General features: G+C 37.7%; 1 protein-coding gene and 1 long non-coding RNA gene across 6 annotated transcripts in view; one reads left to right on the top strand and one right to left on the bottom strand.

The window, feature by feature from the left end:
• Positions 1-17,546, bottom strand: part of LOC131423473 (uncharacterized) — a 146,004-nt gene that overhangs the window by 4,692 nt on the left and 123,766 nt on the right. The gene's annotated exons all lie outside the window — the stretch shown is intronic.
• Positions 1-17,546, top strand: part of Acyp2 (acylphosphatase 2) — a 155,969-nt gene that overhangs the window by 105,219 nt on the left and 33,204 nt on the right. The window contains exon 4 of one of the 4 annotated variants that reach the window (XR_006847108.2): positions 15,247-15,397. The exons of the other annotated variants lie outside the window; for them this stretch is intronic. The gene's annotated coding sequence lies outside the window, so the exon portion shown is untranslated. The remainder of the gene's footprint in view (positions 1-15,246; positions 15,398-17,546) is intronic. 4 annotated transcript variants of the gene reach the window in all.

The following is a 17,546-nucleotide window of genomic DNA, read 5'->3' as shown; positions in this document are numbered from 1 at the left end:
TCTCACACCAATTTTCTTTTGGGTATATGAGACTAACATTGAAAATTTCTTTATGACTATTTTTCTGTCTCTTTGAGCTTTTCCCATTTTATCCTTCTCTTTCCATCACATTTCCGGGATCTCACATGTGCTGCTTGGCAGTGCATGCTTCCTCTAGCCTGCCATTGCTGAGGAGCCAAGTTTATCAAAGATTTCTAGACAGTGACATAATCTCTCCCCCACCCAAGAAGACCTCTTTGCTGTTTGCTCTTCCTGGATAAAGTGCATTGTCTTCTAAATGTTGCTGGTTCATCTGGCTTTAAAGTAGAAGGCTCAACTGAACACTTCAAAATATGCTCCAGCTTTGATGGTTTCTTTTGCAAGATGATTTCAATCAACAGAACATGTGTCATAAATGACATCGTATTTTACATTCATTTGTGAGTGGTATCCAGATCGTGAAAGAAGTTAATTATGTTATAATATTTAAATGAAAAACATAAATGATTACATATTACTTTGATTCTGCATTCATCCTGTGTTGTAAGATTCATTAATGAATATCAAAATTAGTAAATGTTTTATATGCTAAGAAAAATTGTATACAGATTGGGAAAATATAAGCCAAATATTATTTTGATTAATAATTTTCTATTGTAAAACAAAAGATAACATATCTGTCCATATGTAATTATCAGACTCTGGAATCAGAGATTTGGGTTTGAATTTGGACTTTGCAAGTGTTTGCCTAAATGACTGTTTAGTAACAAGTAACATAATCTCAACTGAGTCTTTTTCCTTATCTGCAAAATAGGGAGAGGAATACCCCATAGAGTTGTGTGGGAATTAAGAGAATAATGCACATCCGGTACATTTAGCACAGTGGCTAGCATAACAGAACACCTCAATCAATGACAGCTATTATTAAAACCTATTTATTTTTTTAAAGTTTTTTTTAAATTTATATATGACAGTGGAATGCATTGCAATTCTTATTACACATACAGAGCACAATTTTTCGTATCTCTGGTTGTATACAAAGTATATTCACACCAATTCGCGTCTTCATACATGTACTTTGGATAATAATGATCATTACGATTCCACCACCATTTCTAACTCCATGCTTCCTTCCTTCCTCTCTCACCCTTCTGCCCTATTTCGAGTCCTCTATTCCTCCCATGCTCCCGCTCTCTATCCCGCTATGAATCAGCCTCCTTATATCAAAGAAAACATTCTATTAAAGCCTATTACTAAAAGCTTTACTAAAGCCTGTTGTTTTCCTTTAACTTATAGTTTAATTTAGAGATCTAAGAGTAAATGTGGCAGCTTGGCTTAATTTGGGTCTGCGATTGCAAAATAACTCGTTTATCCACATAGCCTCCTTTCTGAGAGGTAGAACTAACATTTGCAAGGATTTGATAGAAATCTCTGTTCTAGTTCTTCTTTTTTAGGAATTATTTGGGAAAGTATGTCAATTAACATTTACCTAAATCCTCAAGGCTAAAAGTATGTTCTTAATTTTTTCATTAGGTTTTCATTAGCCAATTAATGATTATTGACTATATGATAAGTGGAATATAAAATGTTTATTGACCATATAATAAGTGGGATATAAAAGACTAATATATCTCTTTTGCACTTTTAGAGCTAAGAGACTTGGGCAACTTTTAGTTATACACTTAATTTGAGAGTAAATGTTTTGTGCTGGTCACAATACTGCACCCGAGGGGTACTTAAATAAAATGATAGCTCCCTACCTACTCAGAAGAAGCTTATAGTCTAGTTTGCTGTCTAGAATGGAACTTAAGCCACCTTGACACCCCTAATCCTCAGGTGGAGGAAATGTCTCTTTTATGTTTGGTCCTACTGCATTCTATGCGAGTGCTTATTTTAGCATTTCTCACTCACATCGGTTATGCCTGTCCCCTGTGGGAGACTGTTGGTGGTCTGAAGATAGGAATCAAGTCTTAAGAAGGTAACTAAAACAGCATCTTGGTCCTGAAAGTACTTGAAATTGAATGAAATTGAAATGACAAAAATATAAACTACTAGTATATGTAAAGAATTGAGCTTTGCTATAAATTTACATGGAACAAATGCTACAAAGCATATACTACAAGAGGTAGGTGGTTTTGGAGAAGGTTATTTAGAGGAGATGGACTTCAAGTAGAATTTAGAAGGAATGGTAGGATTTCCATAGGTAAGGAAGAGGGCAAGAGAATTCAGAGTGAAGGAATGTCATGAGCAAAGGCACAGAGGCAGAACAGTATGTGTGAATGTACTCTGGTGAGAATGTTAGGCAGGGCTTGGTTGTAGCTGCCTACATTGCTGCCTTGATAAAGACATTTGAACAGAAGATACCTGATCACTTGGATAATAGTGCTAATGATGGGAAAAGAGACAGAAAATTCAGGAAGGGCAGTCTGGAGATTTCCAGTATTGTAGATAAAAGATATTAAGGTAAAAGTAGATATGGAAAGAAAGGGAGAGATTCTGGAAATACTGTTTAAATGGACATGTCAGGGACCATCTGGAGTAGGGGTCAGATTCCAATTTAAGAGTCCTTATCTCAGAGGTGATGGCAGAAGCTCTGGCTGTGGCAACGCCAATTGGGAACAATGTAGAGAAAGAAAGCCAGAGGAGGCAATGGAAACATGTAAAAAAAATTTATATTTAAAATTTTTTTTAGTTGTGAATGGACCTTTATTTTTATTTATTTATATGTGGTACTGAGAATTGAACCCAGTGCCTCACACATGCTAGGCAAGTGCTCTACCACTGAGCCACAACCCCAGCCCCCAAAAAACTTATATTTAAGGGTAAGTAAAAGTTCAGATTTAGAAGAAATTGTGTTTCAAACCTTTTAATGAAAAGATGACTAAAACTGTGTTCTTGGGATTAAGTAGTTTGTTCAAGTGAATGCCTGTGGGAGAGCCCTCTAGAATCCAGGTGGCCTGACTTATGGCTTAGCACACTTCTCTATTATCTTATACTTTAAATGAGATTGATGCTAAATGTGAAAATCTTATCTACCTCCTTTGATATCCTGATTGATCTTGATAAAACAAACTAAGTTTTAATACTCATCCCTTTTATATAAATTAAAGTATCCTCTCTTGTAGCTCCGATAGCAAAGAGAAAATTTTGTCATTGGGAATTAGGTGAAAAAGCCATCTATATGGATGCCATTTAAAATTAAAATATGTGACATGAATTGGTTGAAGGAATTATAAAAAAAAGAAAGAAAAGGAAAGAAAAGTCAAGAAAACAAAACAAAAAAACAACAAAAATACTCTATTGCATTTTCAACACTGAATTACCCTTATTATCTCCCAGGCAACTTGCTATATACAAAACTGGGAAATATTTTGTTCAAATAAGCCAAACCAAATGATTTCTTTGCAGTTCTACACAAGATTTTTTTTTTTTAATAGGTGAAGGGGGCTACTAGGGAGTGAACCCGGAGGCACTTTATTATCTAGTCATATCCCCAGCCCTTTTTATTTTTTATTTTGGGACAAGATCTCACTAAGTTGCTTAAGTCCTCACTAAGTTGCTGAGGCTGATCTTGAACTTGTGATCCTCTTTCCTTAGTTTCCCAAATTGCTGGTATTACAGGTATGCACCATCATCCCTGGGTTATACAGATTTGTTGCTATTAATGCTGTAGTCTTCTCTGAATGTGTCAAAGATGCGAGTTGAAAATGTTTTTAACTCTTATCAAGTAAAATATTTGTACCTCAAAGAGGGAAGCCTGAAAACAGCAAACATAAACTTTAAAATAGAGACCATCTTAAAAAATAAGTATATGCTAGAGCCAGTCTTTAGGGTGGCATCATCTGTGCTAAATAAGAGAACTAAGTAATATGTGGATTTTATTATTTACTTCATTGGAAGAACTGAGCTTTGAAAATGAAGCATCACAAGCCATTATTAGTGAACTGTTTACAACTAAATGAGCAAAGTACTGTAAATATTAAAAATTGATGGTCCATGCCTAGAAAATTGAGCATTTTCATTCTTAGGAAATGGAATTTGGCCATTTGAATGTGGCACAACAAATGATCCTATTAGCATTTTCATCCATAGATTCTTGGCCTACCCAAAGAGATCTGAAACACAACTTTAAGTGGACTATTTTCTAGCACAGAGGTTCAAGAAAAATAATTGGGTTCTTTTGGTTTTCTTTTGACCTTTTTTTTTTTTGCTTATTTTACTTATTAAAGTATAATATACATACAGAAAAGTGTTTACCAAATGTATAACTCAATGAAGTTTCACAAATTGAAATATATTCACCCATATATCCAGCATCTCAATCAAGACACAAAACATTACCAGCCCTTTAGAACCCACTATCCCCATATATTACCTTCCAGTCAATAGTTACTTACACCCCAAAGTAAACATTGGGAGACAGGTCTCCATGTGTCTCCCATGTTTTTGCCAATCTTGTAAACAGAGGCACTGACTGACAGTGTTCAGAATATCTTTTCAAAGATATCTGTGAACAGCTTAGAAGATATGTCTCCCTCAGAGCAAAAAGCAGCCTTGTTTACAAGTTCAAAAAGTAGATTGTCTCTCTTACAAAAGAAAAAGGGACAGGTTTATTTACTATTCAGAATAATAAAGATAATGTCTCTCTTCAAAACATTCAAGTTCCCTAAACTCAGGATTCCTTTCCTGTAATATAATTCTGTATGTGCGCCAGTGTCACTTGGCTTTCTTTGTGTTCCCTCATGAGAATTAGAGCTTAGGATGTTGGTGTAAATACTGACACAATACTAAGTTACGAGGTGTTTTCATCTGATCTAGCATCCATTAACTAAGAAGCTTAACCTGTAGGCCTACATGTAGGGTAGTTTGAGACCCTTGATTGTTCTTGGTAGTAGTCACTATTCTGACTTCTACTACCATGTTGGTTTTACCTGTTTCTAAACTTCATATATAAATGGAATTATGTAGCATGTACTTTCATGTTTATCTTCTGAGATCCAACATCATATTTGTGAGATTTATTAATATTATTTCATTTAAGCATGATTATTTCTCATGTCCTTCCATTGTGTGAATATTTAAAAACTTATTTTGCTAGAATGCACAAAGCCCTGAGTTTGGTCCTCTATCCTGAAAAAAAAAAGCAAGGAAAAAACTTTTTTCTACTATTTATGAATATTGGGGCAGTTCCCAGTGTCTGGTATTACAATTGTGCTAATTCTGTTAATAAAAACTTTTATCCATGTCTTTGGGTGAATATATGTATTCATTTCTGTTGAGTATTTTCCCAGAGCTAGATTAGAGGGTGTGCGTAGATATTGCCAAACAATTTTCTGAAGTATTTGTACCAGACTACTCTCTCCCTAACAGAAAATGAGTCTTCTGGCTTCTCTGTGTACTTTGTATCCCAGCTTATTTTCTATCCTTTTTTTTTCCTTAAGAGTAGAATGTTTTTATTTTATTATCATGCATATAAAGAAAGGCAAATGTGGCAATATTACAAGCATTTATGCTGTTTAGGAAAGAAACACATCAATTACTGTGCTGTTATCAGGACAAATAATCAAATAAGACACTCAATTAGAGCCACAAACTTTTTGTAGGTTATTTTTCCACAAAGACAACAATTTCCAGTTTTCTGGTTCTGACAGGACCAAGTTATTCAAATTAAATTTTGGGGGGATACAGTTTCAACAGAAACCAAAACAAGATGAAAATTGTTATGAATATTCACATAATTCCTTATATTGTACAGAAAAGATATTCTTCCAACTATTCCTAATTACAAGCAAAATAAATTGGTATAGCTCAAACTTCCCAATCAGCAGAATAGAGAAACAGGAGTTTACTAAGCACAGTAAAATTAAGGGGCATAGTATTAATCTTCCACATAATTTAAGGCCACAGGAAAACACCCAAAGACAATTGTGTTTCTTCAAAGAATGCCTCTCTTGCTAACATATTTAACACTCCAATCACCTTCAGTTTTTCTATCCCAATCCTGAGAGAAATATTTCTCCTCCCATTACCACTAACAGAGTAAATACCTCTTCCTCACAGGCTCTCATTCAAACTAGTCTTATTTTTAGTCCCAGTTTTCCCCTGGCTAATTAATTTCTGCTTTACCTCTGACCTTTTTCTTCAGTTTTCTCTGCTTAGAACACCCACTAGTCTCTTTAGCCTTACAAACCTCTCTGAACTTGAAATCACCTTTCATTCTCTTTCTAAGCATTACTGAATCTGGGAAGAAAGCAGAGTAGGCAATAGGGCCTCTGGCAGTCGATTTTACAGGACAACCTCTCTGCCTCTGGAAATGATAGAGCTAAGTTACACTATAAAGCCTCCTGTTGCCTATGTTTTTGAACCACCACTTTTTCAAAAAAGAGACATGAGAAAAAGAGGTTAAAGATAAGTGTGTATGTACCCTGGCACATCTGGCACCTAATCATTTTCAGACTAAGGAAGGGGGACAAATAAAGATAACCTAAATTTGTATGAATTCACTGGTTGGAGCTGAGAAAATCTGGAACTTGACCAGGACACCATTAACTGCCTTTCACATGAAAATAGGGTTCTAAATTGTCACCCCAGCCACTTGTCTAACAGTAGGGTTTCTGAATGATGAAGGTGGTTGGTGGTAGTGGTAAAGAATTGGAGAGATCTTTTGGAAAAGGAATGGAAAAGTCTTTTGTATTCTGGCAGAAAATCTTGGCCCATCACCAGTTCTAGAAATTCTTGTTTACCAGAAACCAGAAAGTGGAGCTGAGAACAATCTGGAATTTATTTATTCAGTAGCCCAAAGGGGTAAGGATAGCCAGCAGCAGGCAGCAATAGGTGATCAGAGAAACAGGAAGAACAGTGAAGTCACATAAATCACACAGACCACTGTTTTTCTCACTGAACTTAATGCCCAGTAATTGTCCACAGGCCATGAGTCTATGCTGCCAAATCCAGACAAGAGTAGGCTCCTACACATAGCTAGAAATCCAGATGGTAATATAGAGAGCAGAAACCCTGCAAACAAGTAGAGTCCAAACAGTGCAATCTGTAGCATCATCTGCTTGGTTAAAAAAGGTGTGAACCATATATGGCCAGGCATCATGTGATGTTAATGCAAAATAGCATGAAGAACATGTGCAAATTCAGCTGCACAGCTAAGAAGTTGTCAATCTTGAGGCTGAGAGAAAACAAAGTTTTCTGTGGCTGTGGCTCAGTGGTAGAACCCTTGCCTAAAACAACTAAACAAACAAAATGAAGGTATTGTGTCCATCTACAACTAAAAAACATTTAAAAAATGGTATAGAAAGGTCAGCATACACATGCACACATACACAAAAGTAAAAGGCACATCAATAATCATAGGTCCAGCAGGAGGTGGTGGTACAGGATCTTGTGGGGAGTAATCCCAAGTGCAAAGGTTCCAGATTAGAACCCAAAGGACCTGGGTATCTCTACTGGCTTCCTTGTCTGGTGACTTCTGATTCTCTATGTAACAGGTAGTATTCTAGGGAATCTGGCCAGAAGTTCTCTTTGATCATCTCAGAAGTTCTGTCGCACTCTGGATGACTGTGGTCTGAAAACTAGGTGAAGAAGTTGATGAGGACATCTGGGTTCCCAACCTATGGTTCATGGCCCTTGAGCCATATGATCAGAGCAGAATGAGATACACTTGGCCAGAGGATTCGACCTCATACTCTTTGATAATCAGCTTGTTTCTGAAGAAGGGATTTCTTTGAAAGAACTTGAACTTGTAATTTGTCCTATGGTATCTGAGCTCCTTCACCTCCAGATTGGTTATATAGGTTAACATCTCTTCATCTTGGGTCCTAATCACTGGGTACAGCTGTGGCGGTTCTGAAGAGTGGTGATCCAGAAGCCAGGGATGTTCTGAATGATGTAGTTCCTCAGTTCCAGGTCTTACTGACACATCCACCCAAGCTTCAGCTCCAGCTGGAGGAAGGCTTAGTTAGCTTGAGCATTGGCAGTGTCCAGTTCCAGCCAGATGGCCTCCAGAGGGTTCATATTGGGCTCCACATTCAGGAGACGGGACCCTGCCTCCTCTTTCACCTCTTTTATTCCTCCATTTTCCTCCTGCATTTGCATTTCTTGACTTGCTATTTTCTCAATCTGCTTCTCATACCCTGTTACTAAGAGAGCACACTTTTTAGTCTTCATGTCTTTGGACCTGGCCATCATTTCAGAGGCTGCCCTCTCTGTGCCATAAGTTTCTAGGGCCTTCTTCCCACTTAGGCTAAGTGTCTCTTGACCATGAAAGTTAGGCTTCCATCAGTTGCAACAGAGGTAGAGGCTGTTTCCAGGCTCTCGGTGGGTGACCATGCCACTTCCTGCCCCACTGTGGTGACTCCATGACCATGACCCCCATAGATTAGGATCTAAGGAGTATTGCCACTGCCTGCAGTGTCCCAGACGTGCCCCCCAACCTCCCGTTTGGAAGTCCCAGCGGTGTGAATATGTTGGGACACCAATCTGCTGTCACCCATCTCCGCCACTACTAGGTGTCTCGCTGTCCTCATAGGGTCCCTGACACTGATGTGGGTGAAGCCCACATCGGGAGTGGCGCAGCTGTGGACTTGGAGGAGTGGGGTCTTCTTGATCCCATCCAGGGTGCTCATGTTGATAGCAGCCAGACCCCAGGCCAGTAAGGGTTCCTTCCAGATGAAGCATTCCTGAAACCCACCGACCCACTGACAGTTGCACGGCCCACCGCTCAGACTCAGGACATCCACTCCATAGTCTTGCAACTCTGTCTCTTAAGTCTCATGAGAGTCGCCTCCAGGACTATCTGTGTTTATTTTAGCCTTTCTATGGGTAATGGTGTCATTTGGTTTTAATTTGCATTTACCTGATGTTCGTTGAATTGAGAACTTTTCTTATGTTTTCTGGTTGGTTGGATAACTTCTTTTGGGTAATGCCTGTGTCTTTTCCCCATTTTTCTATTGGATATTCTGTTGCACATTATTTGTAAGAATCCTTTGTATAGGTTTGATAGGCCCTTTTCAGCCACATGTTTTGCAGATATCTTCCATTCTGTGGGTTGCTTTTTCACTATCTTAATGGTACTTTTTGAAGAGTAAACATTTTTAATCCTAATATGTTCCAATTTATCATTTTCCTCTTTAAGTTAGTACTTTCTTTGCCCTATTTAAGAATTCTAACTTCTCCAAGATCTTTCACACGTCTGCCATCCATCTGGAACTGATCTTTGTAAATGGTGTGATAAGGGTCATAATTTTCCCCCATAGGAATATGTAATTGACTTAGCGTTGTTTATTGAAAAGACAATGCTTTACATATGCATAGGTTTTTAAATCTGTCCATCAGATGTGGTATATATCATTAGCCAGAATCAGCGATATGCCTTTGCCTAACTCCAAGGTGGGGTGGCGGGCAGGGATGGTAATAATTCTCCCCTGAGCCTGTAAAAAGAAGGAAACTGGGAATTTTGGTGAGCATTGTAAAAGACCAACAGAGTTTGGCTAAAGAGAGAAAAGGTAATGGTAATTGGAGAAATTTATGAAACAATCAAAGACTGATAATAGAAGGAACAAGAGAAAACAAGCAAATTTTGGAATGAAAACTACAGTCACAGTAGTGCTTTAAAGAAATTTAAGAAAGCATGCCATTCTGTTTTCAAACTTACATGAAATACATGACTTCATAGACATTTATAACTCATGAACAATGACTGAAGTGCAATAGAAAAACTGAATAGACCTAGAGACTGTAAATAAATTGAATCAGAAGTGTGGGGGAAAAGTCTACAGAAATAGCATGAGGTTAAAATGATTTTGAGAAATATTACCAACCCTTCAAGGAATACATAAAGTCTTTTTAAGTTTTAAACTGCTCTACCAATATTTATTGTATATCTACTGTGTGCCTGGCACTCCTAGCCCCTTCATATATGTCAATGAACAGAACAAAGAATTTTTCTCTTTTAAGAGTTTATATTTTAGCAGGGGAGAAATATAATAAACAAAAATAGCAGGTAAGCAATATGAAATGTTAGAAAGTTTAAATATTATGGGAAAAAACAATAGAATAAGAGAAATGAGAGTTCTTAGAATAGGGAGTGAAGAGCAGATTGTAGTATTTAATTAGGTGGTCAGAGGAAGTCTCATTAAAAAGATGAGATTTTAGCAGAAATCCAAGAAGTTGAGGAAGTGAGCTAAGGGGAAGTCTGGAGAAAAGCATTCAGGAAGAAAGAAGAGCTAAGCAGAGGCCCTAAGATAGGAACATGCCTGGGGTGTTCCAGGAACAAGGCAGCCACTGTGCTGGGGTGAGTAAATGATGAAGGCTAACATCAAGGAGGGGGTTGGATACTGTTGCAAGAAATTTGAGTTTTATTCTTAGTGAAATGGTAAACCACTGCAGGACTTTGAGCAGAGAACTCAAAACCTGACTTATGTTTTGCATGGATCACTCTCATTCCTGAGTGAAAATTAGTGTGGAAGCAGAGGTAGATTTAAGGACATCTGTGAGGAGGCTATTGTAGTAATACAGGTAAAAGATGTTCCTCAGACTGGGTGATGGCAATGGAGGTAAATGGTCTGTATAGTATGATGGTACACCCAGAATGGTTTCATGATGAATTGAATTGGGGTCTACGAGAAGGAGAGAAATCAAAGATGATTCTCAAGATTTTCAACCTGAGCAACTGGTAGGATGGGGTTGCTAAAAACAGAGATGTGGAAGGTGGTGATGGAACAGATCTTTGCAGGAAAATCCCTTGCTTTTGGACATATTAATTTTGAGGTGTTGTTAGGCAACAGAATTGAATACCAAGTGGGCATTATGAGTTTGGAGGTCAGGGGAGGTATAGGATGAGGATACACACTTTGGGATAATCAGCATACATACTGTTTGAAGCCAGAGGGATGGAGGAGGTTACCAATGGTGTGAGTGTGGATAAACAGAGGCCTGTATCCTCTAAATTTACAAGGTCAGGAAGAAGAAAAGCCAGCAAAGGAGACTGAAGAGAATCCATGAAGGTAGGAGGAAAGCCCAGAGTGTGCTGTGAGCTGGAATCTAAATGTGGAAAGGAGGGTGTTTAACTGTTTCATGTAGTGCTAATAGGTCAGAGAGGATGAAGTCTGAGACTTGACCATCAGATTTTACAACAAAAGAATTACTGGTGACTGATCGAGAGCACTTGCAGTGGCATGGTAGGAGTTGGAATAGCAATTTTGTTTTAAAATGGAATCTCACCATGTTGCCTACATTGGTCTCACTTGTGAACCAAGTGGTCCTCCTACCTCAACCTCCCAAGTAGCTTAGACTCCTGATTTGTGGAATAGGTTTTAAAGGGAATGGAAGGAAAGAAATTTGAGACGGCAGATATCAATAATTCTTGCAAGGAATTTGCTCCAAACAAAAACAAAGAAATGGAGTGATGACAAGAACTCTCTCAGTGCAGTGTTCAGGTTAACAGCTCAATTCTAATGGATTTAAAAGAAAATGAAAGAAGGAGAACATATACATAATTCTTTTAAGGAATTTTGCTTCAAAGAAATGAGATGATAGCTGGTGGGGAAACTTGAGTCAAAGAAAATATTTTTTAAATGAAAGACAAAAAAGTATGTGTATATGCTGATGTGAGTACTCTAGTAGGGAGCAGAAAGTAATGTTGTAGGAGATACAAAGCAGGATTATTGGAGGGATATTCTTGAATAGATAAGAGGAGACGAAATCTAGGGCCTAAGTGGAGGAGGAAGAGTCATCGCTAGATAGAAACATGACATGTTTACTTCTGGAACCAGCAGGAAGGTGAAGTGTGAGGGTGTGTATGCTAGTAGGTGGGTGGGAGTGATAGTGAGATCTGTGAAATTCTCTTCTGATTGCTTCAGTGTTCTCAGTAAAGGAGAAAGCAAGACTGTCAGTGAGCATGAGGATAGAGCAAGAAGCAGTAGAAGGCTGAGGAGAGAGAAGAAAGTATGAAATTCTAGAGATTACAAGAATGGCTGGACTGAGGTATGACCATCAGACCACATTAAGGTCATGAATTTGAAATTAGGCCCATCAGTTTGGTTGTGAATTTCCTTTTAGCCACATTCCACTTATAGTGTGAGGAGAGCAGAAATGTGTTTAGTCAGAGCAAAGCAAGAAGGGCAAGAGCATAATTACAATCATTGAGCTTAGAATTTAAGCAGAGGACATACAGGGATGAAGGTCATTTAAAAGGTAGTCTGGTCAATGGATTGGAAGACCCAGGTATTGAAGAGTTGTTGAGATCAAATATCAGGGAGAGTAGGCTGTAAGGATGAAAGAGGTAGTGACCTAAAAGAAGACTGCAGGGGGTTAATCAGAATCCTACTCCTCCATCTATATTGAGCTCTAATGAGGAAAACTTAGGACAAGGTCATTACAGACAGAGGAGGAGGTCAATAAACCAAGAGGCCGGGGTGGGAAGGATCTCTTGTGTATATTGAAATCACTGAAAGAGAAGAGAGAAGTAAGAATGAGCCAGGAGCTGAAACCCGTGATAAATGAGGGGGGATGATAGGGGTGAAGCTACAAGGCGACTGTTGATCTAATTCATTGGTAGAGATTTGAACCGGGTCTGTATTCCAGAGTCAAGGCTGAGTGCCAAGACCCTTGGATAAAATCAGAATAGTGGGAAGGCAGACACTTGGAGAATTTCTTATTTCTTAACATTACAGATCGTGTGGTATAATATTTTCTTTTCATCAAAGTGCCTAGAAGAAGGCTACATACATATAAGGTTATTAAAAATAGGGAACCTTTTTGCTTTTAAAATTGGAAAGTGAGTAGTGATAATATTCTTTGAGTGTTAAATCATTTGGAAAGTGTTTCCATTCTGCACGTGTTCTAGGGTATGGACTAGAAACTGTTGAAAAGAGTAAGATACAGTTTCAACACTAGGGACTGAAACATCCTGATTCTGTTATTTTTTTAAGGGAAGTATAAAGAAAACTAATATAAAATCTCTGAAATGTGTGGCCCACTAGAGAAGAAAAATGAGCAAGGGTGGGGGAAGGAAGGCTTCTTGGGAAGAGTGTGGTTTAGCTACGCATCTGTACATCGTGAAATACTGAAATGTTTAAAATCTCTGGGAAACAGAAAAAGTGTGACTTTTTTAAAAGGTAAACTCTCTGTAAGATGAATGAAGAGAGTCTGTGAATTGTATAGTCTTGTTTTCTTTTGACTCCTCAAATATTGTTACTCAGTTCTTGTTTTGAAAGGGATCTTTCACACTTGACTTAACTTCTTTAAACAAACTTGTTTGTACAGAATTATTGTTCTTTGGGCTAGGCCACCCAGTTTAGAAAGCTGAGGACCTCAAAACAATATGGCCCTTTCTTAAGACTCAAAAGAATGTTGGTAGACAAGAGTGGCAGAAGTACACTTGGTTAATTTCCTCTGTTTCCCATAGAATGTCCATTAAACTGTGTAAAGGGAATGGTCAAAAAGAGGTTTGAAGTGATTAACCAAGTAGCTTTGTCCTTTGCCTCTTAGAAAGATCATATAAATAAAGATAAGAGGGAAGAAAATATTTGAGTTGCTAGGATGTGGGTAATGATTTACCCTAGGAAAGTTAGTAATTATGATTTAATAATTTTCTACTTATTAGTACTCAGACAATAAATATAAGTAACTGTGCTTGGTGAAACTGTAAGAAGCTACAGGTCAGTGTAAAGTCCTGGCTTGACAGACTGGCTCCAGGGTCATAGAGCCAGATGGCAGGGGTAACCCAAATCAGCCAGGGGTAGGCAGAACATTATCCCTATAATATATGACTTATGACTGGACCTGTGTCCTGGCTAGTGGGAGGGTCCCCACATGGGATGCAATACAGTAGCAGAATGACACAGCCACTGTTGTGTGTTTATGTTACACAGTACAAACGCCTGTATTTATACCAGCTTTTAAAATACAAAAAGAAAAGTAAGTATAAATTTAGATGATTAATTGTTTTAAAGAAGATATATGATCCTAGTTCAGGTAGGGGGCAGAGAAGCTATGAAAGACATTTTTTGAACACTGGAGGAAATTTGAATATGGACTGGATATTATATTTCTTATAGAATTATGTGAATACTAAGGGGGAGAAAAAGATGGGGAGGGAGAGAGATTGAAAAGGATGGAGGAAAGGAAAGTAAATATAATAAATGTTAACTGGTGATATGTGTGTGTGTGTGTGTGTGTATAAATAGACACACACAGATGTATAAACACACACATATATATTTAATCTTAGTATTTCCTGTTCCTATGTATGTATGAAAATTTGTATAATCAAAAGTGGGATTGAAAGAAAAGCATGTTCTTCTTTTGACAATGGTTGGATGAGGCAGATGAAAAGGAATAGCAAGGAGAAGGGGAAGAATACAGTGACCTGCTGTGTCTTCCGGCAAATGCTTAACCTACTTGAGCCTAAGTTTTCATCTGTTTTATATCACATATCATTACACAAAGGGTAATGTGAGAATTGAATCAATAACATGTATCATAGGGATAATGTTAGCTGGATATATTTTTTTCCTTGGATAGATGCCTCTCAGGAAAACAAAAAGGATGATGTGGTGGCTTACCAACTCAAAGTGTGGTCCATGGACTACCAGCATTGGCCTGCCTCTCAGGCCTCACCCAACACTTCCTGAATTACTTCTCCATGAAAGCTAAAGAAGCAGAGGTGTAGAGAAGAATCAATGAAGTAGGGAGCGTCCTCCTTCCTTCTAGCCCTAGAGGACCATGTGAACAGATGAATTTGGAGGTGAGACATGTGTCTTCTGACCTCTGTTCTCTGAGTCAGAGTCCATAGAAGGAACCCAAAAAGGATTGAAAGAAAGCCAAGAACACAGACTTTTGCCCCATTTCTCACAGGAGAGGTACACCATGAACTATGCTTCCATACATCAGAGGTGGCAGAGCAGTGAGAGAGCAATGGTGCAGTCTGATAAATGAAGAGAGAACTAGAGTTGGTGCTCTGAGCTGACCTTGATTCTCACAAAGATCAAGGAACATAGAAGCCACAACCATAACTAAGTGACTGGCTAGGAAGCTGATTAGAGAAGGAGATCCTAGAGTTATAAAGAGTTACCAGGCTGTTAATGAATGAGAGTCATAACCAGAACTTGGGAATTTCCCTGAGGGGGGAAGAACCTCCTCTTCTTTTAGCCAAGGATTTTAGCCTCAAGGCCAGCAAGGTACCCAGGATCTAGACAAAGAGCCTTGGTATGGAGCCCCAAGAAGCCAAGAACCAAACAAGTCTTTTCTTTCCCACAGTCACAGGACTACAAAACTATTCTCTTTCCATGCAACCAAACACCGTCATGGAGAAGAACAGGAGAACATGGAGGGAGAACTAAAATTCTGACCAAGAAGAGATCCTTAAAGAGATGTTTTACTGAATCAGAATGAATTTTTTTGATGAAAGGTGAATCACTTTTTTTATGCTTTTCAGAATATAGTTCTTTTTTCAACTACTGATTTTTATTCTAATTTGTTATGTATGACAGTAGAATACATTTCAATTCATATTACACATATAGAGCACAAATTTTCATGTCTGGTTGTACACAAAGTAGAATCACACCATTCGTGTCTTCATACGTGTACTTAGGGTAATGATGTCCATCTCATTCCACCATCTTTCCTACCCTTCATCCCACCTCCCTTCCCCTTCATCCCCTTTGCCCTATCTAAAGTTCCTCCATTCCTCCAATGCTCCCCCGCCATCCCCATTATGGATCATCATCCTCATGTCAGAGAAAATATTTGGCATTTGTTTTTTGGGGATTGGCTTACTTCACTTAGCATAATATTCTCCAACTCCATCCAGTTACCTGCAAATGCCATGATTTTATTCTCTTTTAATGATGAGTAATATTCTACTGTGTGTGTGTGTGTGTGTGTGTGTATATATATATAGATAGATAGATAGATATAGATATAGATATAGATAGATAGATAGATATATCATATTTTCTTTATCCATTCATCTACTGAAGGGCATCTAGGTTGGTTCCACAATTTTGCTATTGTGAATTGTGCTGCTATAAACATTGATGTGGCTGCGTCCCTGTAGTATGCTGTTTTTAAGTCCTTTGGGTATAAACCAAGGAGTGGGATGGATGGGTCAAATAGTGGTTCCATTGCAAGTTTTCCAAGGAATCTCCTTACTGCTTTACATATTGGCTGCACCAACTTGCAGTCCCACCAGCAGTGTATGAGTGTGCCTTTTCCCCCACATCCTCACCAACACATATTGTTGTTTTTATTCTTAATAGCTACCATTCTGACTGGTGTGAGATGAAATCTTAGAGTAGTTTTGATTTGTATTTATCTGATTGCTAGAGGTGTTGAACATTTTTTCATATATTTGTTGATTGATTGTATACCCTCTTCTGCAAAGTGTCTATTCAGTTCCTTGGCCAGTTTATTGATTGGGTTATTTGTTTTTTTGCCATTAAGATTTTTAAATTCTTCATATATCCTGGAGATTAGTGCTTTATCTGTTGTGCATGTGATAAAAATTTGCTCCCACAGAATGAATTTTTTGCAGAAAGCAATGTAAAAAAACACAGACACAAAACTTGTAGAAAATACAAGGAGAGAAACTCAATAGTAAAAGGCGACTTTATATCTCTCAGTGCATGATAGAATATAAAAAATAAAGTAAAAATACTGAACACCTAAAAGATGTTAATAAGGTTGATCTTTATATGTACCAATGAACTATAGGAAATTGTAGTGATTAAGACTGGTGAGTTCAAAGCCAGACTGTTGGTCCAAATTCCAAATTAAATGATCTTGGATCATTAAATGATCTTACTTATTTGCTTGTTTTCTTATCTGTAAAATAGGCATAATAATAGTGCCCATAAATGGTACTAATTTTACTAGGAGGTACCATTAATAATAGTACCACACAGAATTGCTGTAAAGTGCAGAATTATTGTAAAGAACAAAGGGAAAAAAAAGAAAGAATTTTTTATGTATAAAATATTTAAGGAATGTCAACACTCATTATTTGTGCTCTCTGAGACCTGACATCCTGAAAATAGAGAATACCTCTACTTATGTGCCCATTGGACATTTGCAAAAATTGAGGCAACATAAAAATTCTCAATATTTTGAAAAAAGTAGAAAAAAATTGGGCAATGTTTTCTGACAATGGTTGTATAACAGCAGATATAAATAAAGAACTCTCTTAAACCAACTTTGGGTCAAAAAGGAAATTAAAAGGGTTGGGGATATGGCTCAGTGGTACAACACTTGCCTAACATTCACAAGGCCCTGGGTTCAATCCCCAATACCAAAAAAAAAAAAAAAAAGAAAAAGAAAAAGAAAAAGAAAAAAAGAGATACAAGTAAACAAGATCCACCAACACACTTGAGTCATTTACTACAACCAAGTAGGGTTTATTCTAACAATTTCACATTTGGACATATGACATCCTCACCACAACCCCTATGAACTAAGTACTATCATTAGTCCTATTTAACAGAAAAAGAAAAAAATAAATAACCCTGCAGAAGTATTAAGTAATGTGCCCATGAACAAATAGTAAATGACAAAGCCAA

Source organism: Marmota monax, unplaced genomic scaffold (genome assembly GCF_021218885.2).
Source record: "Marmota monax isolate L192 unplaced genomic scaffold, Marmota_monax_Labrador192_F-V1.1 WCK01_AAM20220418_F8-fsc00015, whole genome shotgun sequence".
NCBI classification, from domain to species: Eukaryota; Metazoa; Chordata; class Mammalia; order Rodentia; family Sciuridae; genus Marmota; species Marmota monax.
The sequence above is the reverse complement of the archived record's forward strand: the minus strand, read 5'-3'. Positions and strand labels throughout refer to the sequence as shown.